This window comes from Andrographis paniculata, unplaced genomic scaffold, assembly GCF_009805555.1.
Source record: "Andrographis paniculata isolate CXL003 unplaced genomic scaffold, ASM980555v1 Contig51END, whole genome shotgun sequence".
NCBI classification, from domain to species: domain Eukaryota; kingdom Viridiplantae; phylum Streptophyta; class Magnoliopsida; order Lamiales; family Acanthaceae; genus Andrographis; species Andrographis paniculata.
In genome coordinates this window covers 2,412,513-2,428,821 of record NW_026137586.1, presented here as the reverse complement: position 1 = coordinate 2,428,821, position 16,309 = coordinate 2,412,513, and positions in this window count along the sequence as shown.

Genomic DNA, 16,309 nt, shown 5'->3' with positions numbered 1-16,309 from the left:
AAAAAGAAGCAATTTGGGATCTTGAGGATGAAAAGAAAAAATCAATACGAGGATGGTAAGGTGGAGAGGTCTTTATAGGTAAAGTAATAATTAATTAATTTAAATATAATTAATTATATAATTAATTTTCAACAAGAGAATAAAGGAAACATATTAATTAAGATTAACATTAATTATTTACTTATTAAATATTAAGAATATATTGTATGTGTTGTTTTGTGGATTTTACGGCATATTTTTAATTTATTTATATTTAAAACATCACGTCAATTATTCAAATTTAACTTTTTACTGTTAAAAAATTCAAACTCAAAAACTAAAATCCACAAACAAACACACTCTTTATGCGTTTGTTTGGTGGACTTTTAAATTTTTTTATTATTCATTACTTTTTTCTTTAAAAATATTAAATTAAATATTTATTATTTTTATTTTTATATTATATATAAACATAAAAATATCAATATTTATTATATCATATAATTATTTTAATTCAAAATTTTTATTATTTTAAACTCAGATCTAAAATCTAAACCTTAAAACAAACAAATTGAATATTTTCTTTTTAATATTGAAATGTTATTAAAATATTTATGTGGAATAACATTTAACAAGTCAAACGATAAAAATTATGCTAACTACTAGAAAGACAATACCCTTGGAATTAATTTTTGAAACTATTACATAATTATGTAAATAATATTATAAATCAACTAAATTTCTTTGAATTTTAAAATTTTCGATACTCTGTCATATAAAATAATTTTAAATTTTAGAAGTATAAAAAATTTGAATTCATTATATTAGCGTCCATGATTAATTTATAATTTTGTACAAGAAATAATTTTACTCTAAGACAACATGTAGTAATATAAAATTCTTGCTTAGTAATTCATGCAATGTTTTTAGTTATGCTTTGAAAGTTACCTCGGTTCTTTTTTGTACGGAGTTTTAGGAATATTACTATTATAATGAAATGTTATACAAATAAAGTAAAAAATATTAAAATAATCTTATTAATATTGTGTGATATAAAGATAATGACATTTATGTAATATTTTGTAAGTTGTAAGTGTATTTTTAATATTAGTAAAAAGTACGGTTACTAAAAAAAATAAATTGATACTTTGTTATAAGACAAATCAAAATAAAAAAATAAATATATTGTTAAAAGACAGAGGAAATATTCTAGAAATATATAAATATGAATGATAAAAATATGTTGAATATAAAGCATGTATTTTTTTTTATAATATTTTAAATAAAATTGTTTTGGATATATAATAAGTATTTGCAATTTACTATTTTTACTATTTATCCACTCCAATATATGTGTTTTAAGAAAAAAAAATATCACACTATATTTTTGTTTTATATTTATTTTATTTCCTCGGTTCCAAAATAATAGTTCTATTTTGTCATTTTCGTCCGTCCCAAAACAACAGTTTCATTTCCATTTTTATTAACCAACTCTCCGTCTTTCTACAAAATTATCCCTTATTTTTTACAATAATTTCATAAAATAGGAATATTTTGGTCTTTTAAAAATACTTTTACATTCACTGTTAATATAATACTATTATTCTTTAATTTCTGTACTCATCTGAAATGTCCCTATTATTTTAAGACGGAGGGAGATTATATTAAAAACTAAATATTTATCTAAAATATCAAATTAATATATGTTTATATCAATAAAATAATTATTTTGTGTGATTTGATTTTTTTGGTGAAGTAGTTGCTAGATTTATTTAGCAACTGATATAGCTATGTGAAAAAGATTACTATCATTGGTTCAAAGGTTTTTCCTTTTTTAAAAAAAAAAAAGAAAAGAAAAGAAAAGAAAAAGCACAATGTTAGATTAATTAATATTTATATGTTATTTAGTATAGGAAAATTATTTAATTTGATATAATAAATATAGTCTAAGGGAGGCATTTAAAGACACAACGTGAATTAAGGTATATCACTTTTATTTATTTATTTATTTATTATTATTATTATTATTTATAAAAAACAAGAATTAATCTAGTTAAGAGTTGAAAGGGATGGGTAGAGATGATAATGTTGGAGACGTGGGAATCCGCAGCCGCTATTCAAAAGTGCGTACTGTGTAAACCCTAAACCCCTGGTCGAACTTAATATTATGCAAATCAGGCCCGACATGTAAGTATTTTTTTTTTATCATTTTTTCCATTATTTCAAAGTATTTTTTTTTCTTTTTTTTTTATAGTAAAAACATTAAAAACAATGTACTCTTAACTTTTATTTAAATTACAAAACATATCATTACGTAAACACTTACTTTTTATATAAAGTCAAATGACAAAAATATCAAATCTTCTTACACACTTCCACTGAGTAATAAAATACTAATATTTCTTAATCTATTACAAAACTCCAAATGATCCATTGAAAAATGGATGGAGGAAATATAATTTTTAGGGGTTTATTTACTCTTTGGTGTGAATTGGCATGTGCATATGATGATAGTTTGGTCGATTAATCCCATGATCATATATAATAATTTATACATATTTGTTGTTTTCATCAATATATATATATATATATATTTAAATAAATTGTATTATTATAAAAACAGAACATGGTCACTATCCATCATATCTATCTACCAATCCCAAATAATGTTTGCCTAAATTTTGGTATGACAGCACACAAATATATATACTTCACAATCTTGCTTTTTCAATATTTTCAGGTATTTTTAGGCCCAAAGTTTTGTAAAAATGAAACAAGTTTGGGAAATGTTTGTTGTGTGGGTGTGTTTTTTAGCATGTTTTTGTTTTATGATAAATATTACTCCTTCCATCACATAACTATATATTCATTTATTTATTGCACGGAATTTTATAAATATTAGTACTCCCTCAATGCCATTGAAAGGTTACAATTTTCTATTTTCGTCCGTCTCAAAACAAAGTTACCATTTCTTAATTTAGTAGTTGTACTACATACTTCACATAATAAATACCCTTTCAAGTTACAATATATTACACAAATGCCATTACTTTTATATTACACCATACTAATAGGGGTATTTTTGTTTTTTTTTTTACTACAATCCAATATAATACTAATATTCAAAAATCTACGTGCAAAAAACAAACGCCACCCTCCTTGCGGGACGAAGGAAGCATTATATTATAATGTCGTAAGAATAAAGTAAAAATTACTAAAATAACTTTATTAGTATTGTGGATATAAATGTAATGACATTTATGTAATATATTGTAAGTTGTAAAAGTATTTGTAATATTATGTAGATAGTACAATTACTAAAAAAGGAAATTGATATTTTGTTATAAGACGGATTAAAATGAAAAAATAGATACTTTGTTATGAGACGGAAGGGGTATATCGTATAGATAAAATAAAAAATACTATCTCCGTCTTAGTTAAAGTGTCTACATTATTGTAGACACAAAAATAGAATTTAAGTAAAGTATAATTAGTAAGTAATTAAAAAGTATATCAGTAAAAATAATTATTATATAATAAAAATAATTATAGAGTAAAATTACTAAATAATTTCATTAAGATTAAAAAAATTATAAATTATAAAATTTAAAATGTGATTAAAATGTATAATTTTTTTTAAATGAAAAATGACAAATTATGTTGGACAGACGAAAAAAAGAACATGAACACTTTATGTGGGACGAAGAGAGTAATATTTTATATTGGATTGTTAATTTTTTTTTTTAGTAAATATAATATATATTATATCATATATTATATAAAATATAAAATATATACTATTCTATTCTTTTATAATATTAATAAAAAAAAATATGCATAAATATTATTAGATGAACACCCTAGTGTTTTTTTTTTTTTTTTTATTTATTTCTCTTGGAAAAGATATAGTATTTTTTTTGGTTTCATAATAAGTTACACTAATCAATATTGGTCAAATTTTAAAATTTTAATAATCTTTTATTTATTAAAAATCAATTTAATTAATTTTTATTTCACCATTAACTTTCCAACAAAAATTGTTGCGAATATGAATGGTTCACAAGCATGTTGGGTAACTTATATGTTGACCAATTTTAACACAGCCATGTTCAACATGGTGGCAACACATTCAACACTTTTTTTTTTTGGAATAATTTTTTATTAATATTATAAAAAAGTAATTCTTTTATTTTGGAATAATTGATCTCTTTTATTAATAATATGGTATTTAAAATAATAATATTTAATTAATTAATTAATAATAATAAATTATGATATTATTTTAATATTTTTATTTAATTAATAATATTGATAGTTTTAAAATAAATTTAATATATTATATGATTAAAAAAAATTTAAGAAATATATTTAAATATTTTAAAAATTATATAGCAATAAAAAAAATATATGGAATATGAATTAGAAAATAAAATTTTCTATAATATAAGTAAATAAAAAAAACATTTATTTATATGTAATTAACATAAATTAATTTATAAAAGATGTGAAGTTTTAAATGTAAGATAAATTTTTATTTTTTAATGGATCTTATATGATGTATGATATTATATGTTACGTAATTAATTAAATTGATTTATATTTGTTGATTATGTTTTGATTTAATAAATTTTACTCAAAATAAAAGGTTGTAAATTGTTATAGAACAGACAAAAATAAAAAAATGTGTCAATTAAAATACAAAATCAATAATTCATACAATAACATAATATATATATAATTTTTTTTTATCCACTCATAAAAATCAATAATTCAACATAAAACTATTTTTTTATATATTACCAATATTTTTTTTTCATATTTAATATGAAAAAACATATTTATTCAAGAATAAAAAGTGAACAAACCAAGGGGTGTATTCATTTGAGATTTTGTAAGATTATGTTGGATTTTAAAAAATTTATGAATTTATGTGGATTTAGAAATTCCACAGAGTTTTCGCGAGAGTTGAATGAATTTTATATATTAATTTAAATAGATTTTTATAGATTTACTTGGATTGTTTATGAATTTGTATAGATTTAATAGAATTGTAAAAAGTTTTTATTAATTTATATAATTAATATAAATATATATATGAAACACATTTGTAGATAAAAAAATTCAAATAATTAAATATAAATACAAAAAATGTAATATAGTTAAAAGAAATAGTATTAAATTATTCATTATTTTTATCTTTATTTTCGTCATTTTCATTTCTATCACCATTATATATATATATATTAATTTTTTAATTATTATTATATTATTATTCAATATATTAATTTGTTTTAATAGATTAGAATTTTAGCATAATTTTATTACGTGTATATGTATTATTATTTTAACAAATTTAATGTGAAATGATGATGAGATAAAATGGATTTGGAGATGAATAATATCCCATTGTCAAGTAACTCGAGTTCAAATCTTCTTCGTATTCTTTTCAATTAAATTTATTTGGATATTTTTTTTATGCCAAAAAAAAAGAATTAATTTAAAATTTTAATTGAAAATATATATTTTCAAAAAATTTACTAATAATTTGCTATTATATTTTAAATTTTGAAATTATTATTATTTTATTAAGACATTATAATAATATTAATAATTATAATAATAATAATTATTATTATAATAATAATATATTTTAAGAATCCATCAAAATCTCTTCTTATCAGGTGAAATTTCATACTGTACAATTTATAAATAACATTCATTTAAAATCCAATAAAATCTACAGACTTCTAAAGTCTATGAATTGATAAATACAACAAGATTTTGAAAGACCTCCAAATTTTAAAAATTTGAATTGAATACTTCAGATTTTAAAAAACTTCTAAAAATATGGATTAAATACACTCAAATATTAAAAGTCCAATAGAATATTCATATAAAATCTTAATTGAATACACCCCTAAATTTGGATTTGAACACGCTTGTATTCAAACATAGGTATATATGTTGAACAGTCGTAACATTTTATATTAATATTACAACTCAAGCTGTATGTGTGCCATTATATTCAACACGATGTCATGATTTGTAGCTAAAGATGACAATAAGTCCGAGCAGACCCACCCCATTTGAAATCAGATTAAGTTATTCGAGTATCAGGTCGGGTATGAATTGCGCATTGTATATCTTAATCGGATTTGGATTGAGTTCAGAGTCTAAAGGTGGATCCTACTTGAACTCAGACTTAATTAATATATTAATAATATATCAATTATATGTATAAAAAAATTAGTTCTAACAATATAATTATATTATTATTATTATTTTAAGATTTTAAAAAGTATAATTTACATCAATATATATTTTGTGTCTTTTAGTTTGTTCTTTTAATATTGACATTCCTTTCAATAAAATAAAAAATAGATATATATTACATATATTTTTAAATAAAAATATATTCTCCCTCCGTCTCAATACAATAGTTTTGTTTACCATTTTTGTCCGTCTCAAAAAAATAGTCTTATTTTTTTAATAACCATATCACCATAAAATTATCTCTACTTTTTCATTATTATTACACAATTGTCATTACTTTTTACACTAATATACTCACAAGGGCAAAAAAGTCATTTATTCACACTTTTTACCAACCACCAATATAATATCAATATTTCTTAAATCTCGTGGCCAAAGCCATAAGAGTATAGTTTTGGGATGGAGTATTTTTTCACAAAATAGAACAATAAAAAAATATACTCCATCCGTCCCAATACAATAGTCTTATTTACCATTTTTGTCCGTCCCAAAACAATAGTCTTATTTACATAAATAACCATATCACTATAAAAGTATCCATACTTTTTTATTATTATTACACAATTGCCACTATTTTTTACACTAATATACTCACAAAGGCAAAAATGTCATTTATCCTTACTTTCTACCAACTACCAATATAATATCGGTATTCCTTAAATCCCGTGTCAAACACAATAAGACTATACTTTTGGGACGAAGGGAGTATATGTTATAACAATACGTTTATACTTTTTGTAGTATTTTTGTAATAATCAATAATTAATAACAAAATTCTTAAATATTCTAAACACTTTTAAATATATTGTACATGATCTTAAGGGGTTTATATCTTACCATGAAAGTTGTAGAACATTATTAGCGATAATGAGAGTCTCTTTCCTTCCCATCTCTACTGTGTGATCTCGTGTACTTTTTTCTAGATGTTATTCTCAAACTCATCCAACCTACAAATATATATATATATATATATATCCCATTTTCGTCGAATTCTCTTTCTTATAAATACAGAAAATTTAAAATAATAATAATAATAAGAGTAAAAACTTTTCGGGTTTGTTTATTTTTGGGTTTCGGAATAATAAATTGAAATAAAAAAATAATATAAAAAAATTTCACTTATTCTATATAGGAATTAATAAATTTGAGTTTAAAACACATAAACAAACACAAAACTATATATATATATATTAGTATTATAGCTGTGTGGAATATATTTTGAAAGCGGAGAAATCGAACATTGGAAGAATCAACCATTTGTTTGAGAATAATGCCTAATCTAGGACAATTCTCCAATTGAAAGGTAAGTCTGCATCTCTTGTAACCAGCACTATGTTAGACATATATTATACTAAATCAATTTTGTTTTAATCAACCAACCATATACAAAAATAAATAAAACTAAATTAATATATCGGTGTGTTCGTTACCTTTAAATAAAATAAAAGTAAGCTTCGTATAAATCTCTATTTTTTTATACCGTAGTATCTTCATAAAATATGTTTCTTTGTATGGTAGTATCTTCGTAAAATTTATAAAAATTATAACCTCACGTTTGTCAAAGATAGAGAAAACCCTGATCCAACTCTTCAATTTATCTTTTATAGATAAATTATCCCATAACAAATGATAAGATAGAATAGGCTCGATTGTATTTGATCTAAGATAAACAACGGTTTCAACATCATATGTGAGCGAAAAAAATTAAGAATATTGTTGCATCACCTCATATAACAACCACCTTCTTCTCGATGCCAAAAGTTTTTGCTTCACAGCTTCCCGAATAACATTTTTATAAAAATCAGTTGTGAAGTTTTGGCCCAATGAAATAAAGAGGTCCAATCCCACACCACCGACCCGCCCCAATTGAAGCTCGGATCCGGCGATCTGCTATCCGACCCAAATCTCTGTGAGACTCGTTGGATTTCTGAATCACTGGATCGTGTTGCTGGACTGTTCTTTTTGAACCGGTCTGAACCGATCTAAACTGAATCAAAGAGTGAACCAAATGAATGAAATCGGACCGGGCTTCAATTAGATGGGCCGGTTGTGTGTGATTGGACCTTTTTATTTCATTGGTCCAAAGCTCTGTTTATGATATTGAAAAAAATCTATTAGTTCTCAAATTAATGATGATATAAGAGTAAATTGCTTTTGTATATTTTTCAATACATTAACTAATAACTAAATTTGTTGTATCTCATAAATCTAAAGCTTACCCTAGATCTATATTTTTTTCTACAGACACAAATTAATATGCTCGCAAATTTAACCGGTATACATTCTACAATTAGCTTAATAATTTCAACTGGTACGCATCTTAGATCGTGACATGCCACATTTCAAACTATGGATGCAACTTGTTTACAAACACTTTTATCATCGTCCATCAATCGATCACAAAGACAAGCATTTAATATAATCAAGAAAAGTCGTTCTAACCTCCACATCTACGTTGTCAACCTAGCTACTCTGAAAGAACTAGCAGCAATGCTTCGTGTATAAAAAATATCGAGTCAGATAAATTAAAAAGACCACCTACTAACAGCCAACTTCTTTAGATCTTACCTAGGTTTATCCAAAATACGAAAAATAGCAACTGCCGAACTGCCGGTTTTTTCGTCATTAAAAAAAAAAAAAAAAAAGGTTAGCTTTAAATGATGTTTAATCACATGCATCGAAAGAATGAAATATCTACCTGTATGAATGCAGAGAAAATCAAGTATACGATGGTAATTGATCTCAAACTTTTGAGGTCTGAAATTTTTTAGCATTGTTGTTTCCGAATGGTAAATATTTCCCTTTATTGTTCTTTTGACTGGGCAGGCCAAGGATTCTTAGAATAATCGATTATTTTTAATTTGTATATGTAGTCACCAATTATAAGCAAGTAAACTCGCGACTACTCTATTTATTTTTACAAAATATCATATTAAAATACTTTCTGCGTCCATTAAAATTAGTCCATTTGATTTCGCAAAGAGATTAAAAAAAATAAATATTTTATTAAAAAATAATAGATAGTTGAATGTATTTTTAAAAATTTAATTAGAAATTAAAGTAAATGAAGATAAAATATAATAAATTTAGTGATATTAGTTATAAATAAATATTGAACATAACGGTAATAATTAAATTTTGATTTTGTCAAAATTAGTAATAAGATAAATTTAACTGATGAACTAAAAAGGAAAATAGAATAAATTTGACGAACGGAGAAAATACTATTTAAACAAAAGTTCGAATTAAAATTTTATTTCAAATCAATTTCAAAATACAACCTATCACTCACTTAAATTCATACCATTACTTATTTGTACCTATGTTATATTTATTTAATTAGAAAATAGGAATACAATGCTTTATATAATCTATCAGAACACGAAATATAATTAGATATAGTATGTGTTAATATAATATAAATAACACATAAATTGTTATAACTCATATTATCAGTGAACTTATACATAAGAAATATAAAAACAACACTTTTATAAAGTAAAATTTATAACATATAGCTTTGTCTGGCTTCGAGGGTTTCATTTACTTTTTGCGTGTTAATATTTGAATATTAATTATTATATCAAAACATATTACAAATTAAGAAAAAAAATTACAAAAATACTTCAATTATTGTCTTATAATCCTAATATAATGACAATTTTACAAAAAAATTATACAAATATAATAATATTTTTAAAATTAAGTACAATAATGCAAAAGATAAATGTGACCCTTATCATTAGGGATGGCAATGGGTCCGGGTAGACTCGAGACCTGACCTGGACCCGACCCATTTATTTGGGATCGGATCCAATTATACAGGCATCGGGTCGGGGTCCGAGTCGGGTCTCGGGTCCAATGGTGGACCCTACCTGGACCCGGACCCGGACCTGACTAATATATTAATTATATATATGAAAAAATTAATTTTTATTAATATAAATTATATTAAAAATATGTTTTTTAATTTTATTTATTTATTTTTTATTATTTTATTATAAAATTTTTGAATAAAATATATGAATTTTAATATATGTCGGGTCTGGATCCGGGTTCGGGTCCAATTTTAAGTTAAATTTTAAAAATTAAAAAAATAATTTCGGGTCTATCGGATCCATCGGGTCTTGTCGGGTATTATTCGGGTTGGGTCTAGGTATGGTCGGGTTCAAGTATAATCGGATCCAGTTCGGGTCTCGGGTCCGGCTGGACCCGACCTATACCCGACCCATTGCCATCCACTTACCATACTGATCAGTCCCAACCTGTTCGAAAAATAAAAATATTGATTGGAAATAATTCAAATAATAAAATAAATATATTAATTATGAATATACAAGGAAGCTTCGAAGGTCAGTTTTGTACTGATATTTATAACAAACTTTAAAAAAAAAAAAAAAAAAACAAAAAAACTGTACATTTTTTGGGCTACGATAAAATGTTATATTGGGCTTAGTATTCCTATTTTATTTTTAATTTAAATATTTATTGGGCCAAATATCATGAATGGTCCACTTTATATTTTGGGCCTAAATTGATACCTAAAACCTCTAACAAATTTTGTATAAACACTTTGGTAGATCATATATCCATTTTACTATTTTGTTTGCTATTTTTGCTTTCACACTCTATATTTTAAAAAGTATAATTTTGGAAATTTTTTAAAATTATTTTTTCTTTACTTTTTTTTTTTTTTTAATAATTTTATAAATAGTATTGAAACGGATAATAGTAAAAACAAAAAAATTAAAAATGTGTAAAAATAAAAATAATTGTAAGAGTTTTGGATATTCCAAATTAAAAATAATAGAGTTTTGAATATTATTGTATTGTTAAACTATTGTGTAAATCTATTAAATCATGAAAAGAATTATTAAATCATACTTCATTTGTCCCACAAAAAGTGTTTATAATATGTAAACACGAGAATTTAGGTAAGTATATTGAAAAATAATTAATACGTGTATTAGTAAAAAATAATTATTATATAATAAAAATAATTATGGATTAAAATTAAAGTAATTAAATACTTTAATTAAGATTAAAAAAAATTATAAATTATAAAATTTAAAATGTGCTTAAAATATATAATTATATTTTCAAGAAATGAAAAATAAATTATGTGAGCATACGAAAATAGAAAAATTGAACACTTTATGTGAGACGGTGAAAGTAATATAACTTTTAAAAATGCTTATACAGACAATATATAATAATAATAATAATAATTATTAATCTCTTCGCCCATAGTTTTTTTTTACTATTTTTATATGTGTCATTTTTTTATTATTTTTTTAGAAAATATAATAGACTTTAATCGCATTTTAAATTCTCTAATTTATATATATATTTTTAATAATTTTAATGTATAATTAATTTTATTATACAATAATTATTTTTATTAATATATTTTTTAATTAATTATTAATTATATTTTATTTAAATTTTCGTATCTATGTAGATCGAACACAAAACAGGGGATCGTGGGACTAGTTATGTGCAGAAAGGATGAGGCCCGTTTAAGAATGTAAAATGGGCCCAGTAACAGGCCATGACCGGAATTTACGAGGGCCCATTTAAGATTAAAACATGGGCTTTAATATTTTGATTTAAAAAAAGAATTATTAATTAATTATTACTCCATATCAGAAACTGCAACATTATAATCAATTAGTAGTATGAGTGAATTGGGCCCAATAATGTGGCTTGGGTTAAGGACATAGGTCATTAGCCCATTTAATAATTACTAATTTATTAAAAAAAAAAATTAAAAGTATATAATGTATATATTCTATCCTTCTATATAAAAAATCAAATTTCAATATAAAATATTATTTTTTATATTATTTATAAAAATTTCTATAATTCATATTAAAAGATATTTCTAGCCAAAATATCAAACAAACAAAACTGTACTTATAAGATGGTTTGGAGTTGATTTGAGTTTTTATTTAAATATTCTTTCGATATAATATGTTATAAAAAATTTTTAGTGTAGTTTTATTAAAAGTTGTACAAAAATAAATAGTAATAATAATTTCAAATGAAAATCACAATCAACCGGACCCTATATTGTAAGAGATATTCCTTCTGTCGTGTAAATTTATGCTCATTTACGGGGAATCGAAGAGTTTATTATTAATAACTTACTAATCTATAAAATCAATTTATGATAATGACAAATAAATAAAAATATTTATTTTTTTCGAGATATAATCTTAAAAAATTTTAAAATACCAATAATATTATTCATATAAAAAATAATAAACTAATATCATAACTTATTATTAATAACTTACTAATCTACACTACCTAAAAAACCTTGTCCCTAATAAAATGGTTCATCCATTGCGGGACGGAGGGAGTAATAATTTTTAGATCAAAATTTTATTACTTCTAAAATATCAAACACTCCCAAAACACAAACAAACACAAACACATCATGAAAATTTCCAAATTATATATATATATATATTCAAATATATTTATACATATTTTTATAGTCAATAGCTTAAAATAATAAGAAGTTGACCTTAATTTTGAAATATAACACATATTCCATCCGTTCAATTTCTATTGTACTAAAGTATATTTGTACGATTTTTTAGGTGATTATTTTTTTGTTATGAATTGAGAAATTTACCCTTAATTGTATGGTAGAAATTAAAAGTAATAAATGAATGAAGAGTAAAAATATAAAATTTATATTTAAAAAAAAGGAAATAAGACAATAGTTGTTGGACGTTCCAAATTGGAAAGTAAGACAATAGTTTATGGACGGAGGGAGTAATAATTATTTAGTTGAATGAACTCAGCTCCATATTAAATCATACTCTGGCTCACTTATCGTATCCACTTTTTCATTTTTCTCTGTCCCACGTATTCTGTCATTTTTTTTTAAAAAAAAATATTATACATTTTAATTTCATTTAAAAAATTTTAATTTATTTTTTAAAATATTAATTATACTAGCTAGTTATTTTAATCTTAATTTAATATTATTTTTTATCAAATAATAATTATTTTCACTAATACATTTTTAATTATTTACTAATTATACTTATTCTAAATTATCGTGTCTATATTAAAGAGGACACCATATTTGGCACAGATGGAGTAATATATTAAAATTATACTCCCTCCGTCCATTTTCTAATGTCCTATTTGATATTTACACGTATTTTTAGGTAATTAGGGTTTTTGTTATAAAATGACAAATTTGCCCTTAATCTTGTGTATAGAAAATAAAAGAGTAAATAAAGTAAGGATAAAAGAGTAAATTTTGTGTATAAAAATAAAAAGAGGGCAATAATTGTTGGACATTCCAAATAAAAAAGTAGGACGTCGGACGGAGGAAGTATATTCCAAGAACAAACTCAACATGCATGTGCGTTATTTTAAAGTTTGAATTTAGATTTGAATAATGACTTGCATCTAATATTTTGTATCCTTTTGACTCACTTTTCGTTCTCTCAACAATAAATAAAAAATAATATAATATAATTTTGTAAAAATTGTGAACATTATATAGTAAAAGAAAATAACAAAAATAAAAAATAGTGTGTTTTTCCTTTTGCTAAAAATCTTCTAAATTTTATTATTTGAATCCTGAAATTTAAAAAATTACATTTTTTTTTTCTTATAAAATATCTTATTAAATATTATTTTAATAACAAAATTTTTTATCAAAATATTATTTAAATACCAAAGTTAGAGTCGTAGTTAGTCAAAGTGCCCGTAAATAAAAAAAATTAAATAAAATTGAGCAATGATATTATCAAAATCTCTATGTTATACAATATCCCTCCCAGGGGACTATGTCACATTTTTTTTTGCCATGGTTATTAATAAAATATATATTAGAAAGTTAATTATATTTAATTTAATTCATAAGAGAGTTTTAGTAAAGTAAAATATATTAACTTTTTAATATTTTATGAGTTAAATAGATATTAAATAATTTTTTTATTTGGACAAATAATTTATATAATTATTTGCAATAATACTATTTTCTTTAAAAATAATTTAAATTACTTAAGGCATCGTTACAGTCGTCTTTTTCCTTACCTTTATCATTGGATTTTTAATTTTAGTATAACAAAATTCATTATCTCTAATAAGAAATACAGTTATCAGAATTTATTATTTTTCTCAAGTATTCATTACTTTCAACAAAAAAATAAATTAAAAAATATTCAAAATTTTTTGAAATTTTAAAATTTTAAAGTTTAAATTTAGTATAAATTATCTATAAATATATTTAAATTTCATTAACTTATTCTCTACTTTTTCATATTTAATTAAACAAAATATTGATCTTTTCAATCAGTAAATTAAATTATTGGACACGATTTGATAATAAAAATAATAATTCTTAAGTTATATTGTTAATATATTTATTTTATATGTTTATATTATATTAAGATTATTTTTTATGTTATTTTTAATTAATATATGTTGATTTATTTCGAATAATTTCAATTATTAAAATTTATATAGATTAATATTTAAAAAGTTAAAATATAATACTCCATCCGTCCCATTGAAATGTTACCATTTTCTATTTTCGTCCGTCCCATAACAAGGTTACTATTTCTTAATTTAGTAATTGTACTACCTACCTAACATAATAAATACTTTTTCAATTTACAATATATTACACAAATGTCATTACTTTTATATTACACCGTACTAATAGGAGTATTTTTGTCTTTTTTACTACAATCCAATATAATACTAATATTAAAAAATTTACGTACAAAAAACAAACGCCACCCTTCCAACGAGACGGAGGGAGTACTATTATATACAAATATTATTCGATAATAAAAATAAGTAGAAATAAATAAATTATTGTGAATTTATAAAATAATAAAGGTAATGTGTTAGAGGTAATTTACTATAACAAGTGATAAATGAAATAATTTGAATATAGAGACAAATATGATGTAGATGAGAGAAATAAAAGAGATAATGAGGTAAAAGTAATGACTATAAACGGATGCTTTTATAATAAATTATTTATTTATAATATAAATAAAAAAAATATTTGATTGGATTTAACCAAAAATTTTAGTATTCACCAATTTTATTTTTTGAAATATCAATAAAAGTCCAATTTTTTATATTATATTAAAAAAAAATTATATTTAACTTATCATATCACTACATATTTATATAATATCAAATAATTATTCAAATTAAAAAAAATTAATATTCAAACTTTAAACACCCAACCAAATATGTGGTTAGAGTTTATTCACATAATTTTCTTTCTAAAAATATCAAATCAAATTTTTATTTTTTTTATATTATAGTAATATTTATTTTTATATAAAATTATCACATTAATACAAATTCATATTACATTTAATACTTATTCAAATTAAAAATTTTTACTAGCAATACCAAATTCAAATTTCAAATACCAACCAAACACATTTGTTAATCAAGTTTAGTGCCTCAAAGTTTTGAAAAAATTGTAATAGTACTATTTTTCATCTAAAAAATATTAGAAAATTTATTTTATTTAATTATTTATACTTTATTATATAGTATTAAGACATTATTAATCTATATACATTTAGTGGCACATTTTTTTATTTTTTTATTTTTTTTTACGGTCCATACCTTCGAAAGTCAAGGATGAATCTTTTTTGTCATATGTTTGTATGACCTAGTTTGCATACTACTAGGTTCAATCAGAGTTTACCTAAAGCGCAAACCACACTTAGAAAATAGCGACTAGGGATGGCATACTGTACCGTACTGAAAATACCGGTCGATATCGATATCGTACCGAACTTTTCTGTATGATTAAAATACATACCGGTACTATACCGAAATTTTCGGTACGGTTACCTGAATATATCGTTTATACCGAAAATTTCAATTTCGGTACGATACCGGTATATACCGCTTATACCGAAAATTTTGATTTCGGTAGATACCGTATATACCGATTATACCTAAAATATAATTTTAAATTTCAAAATAATTAAAAAAATTAATAAATATCACTATTCTCCACCACAAAAATATTATGAAAAAACCAATA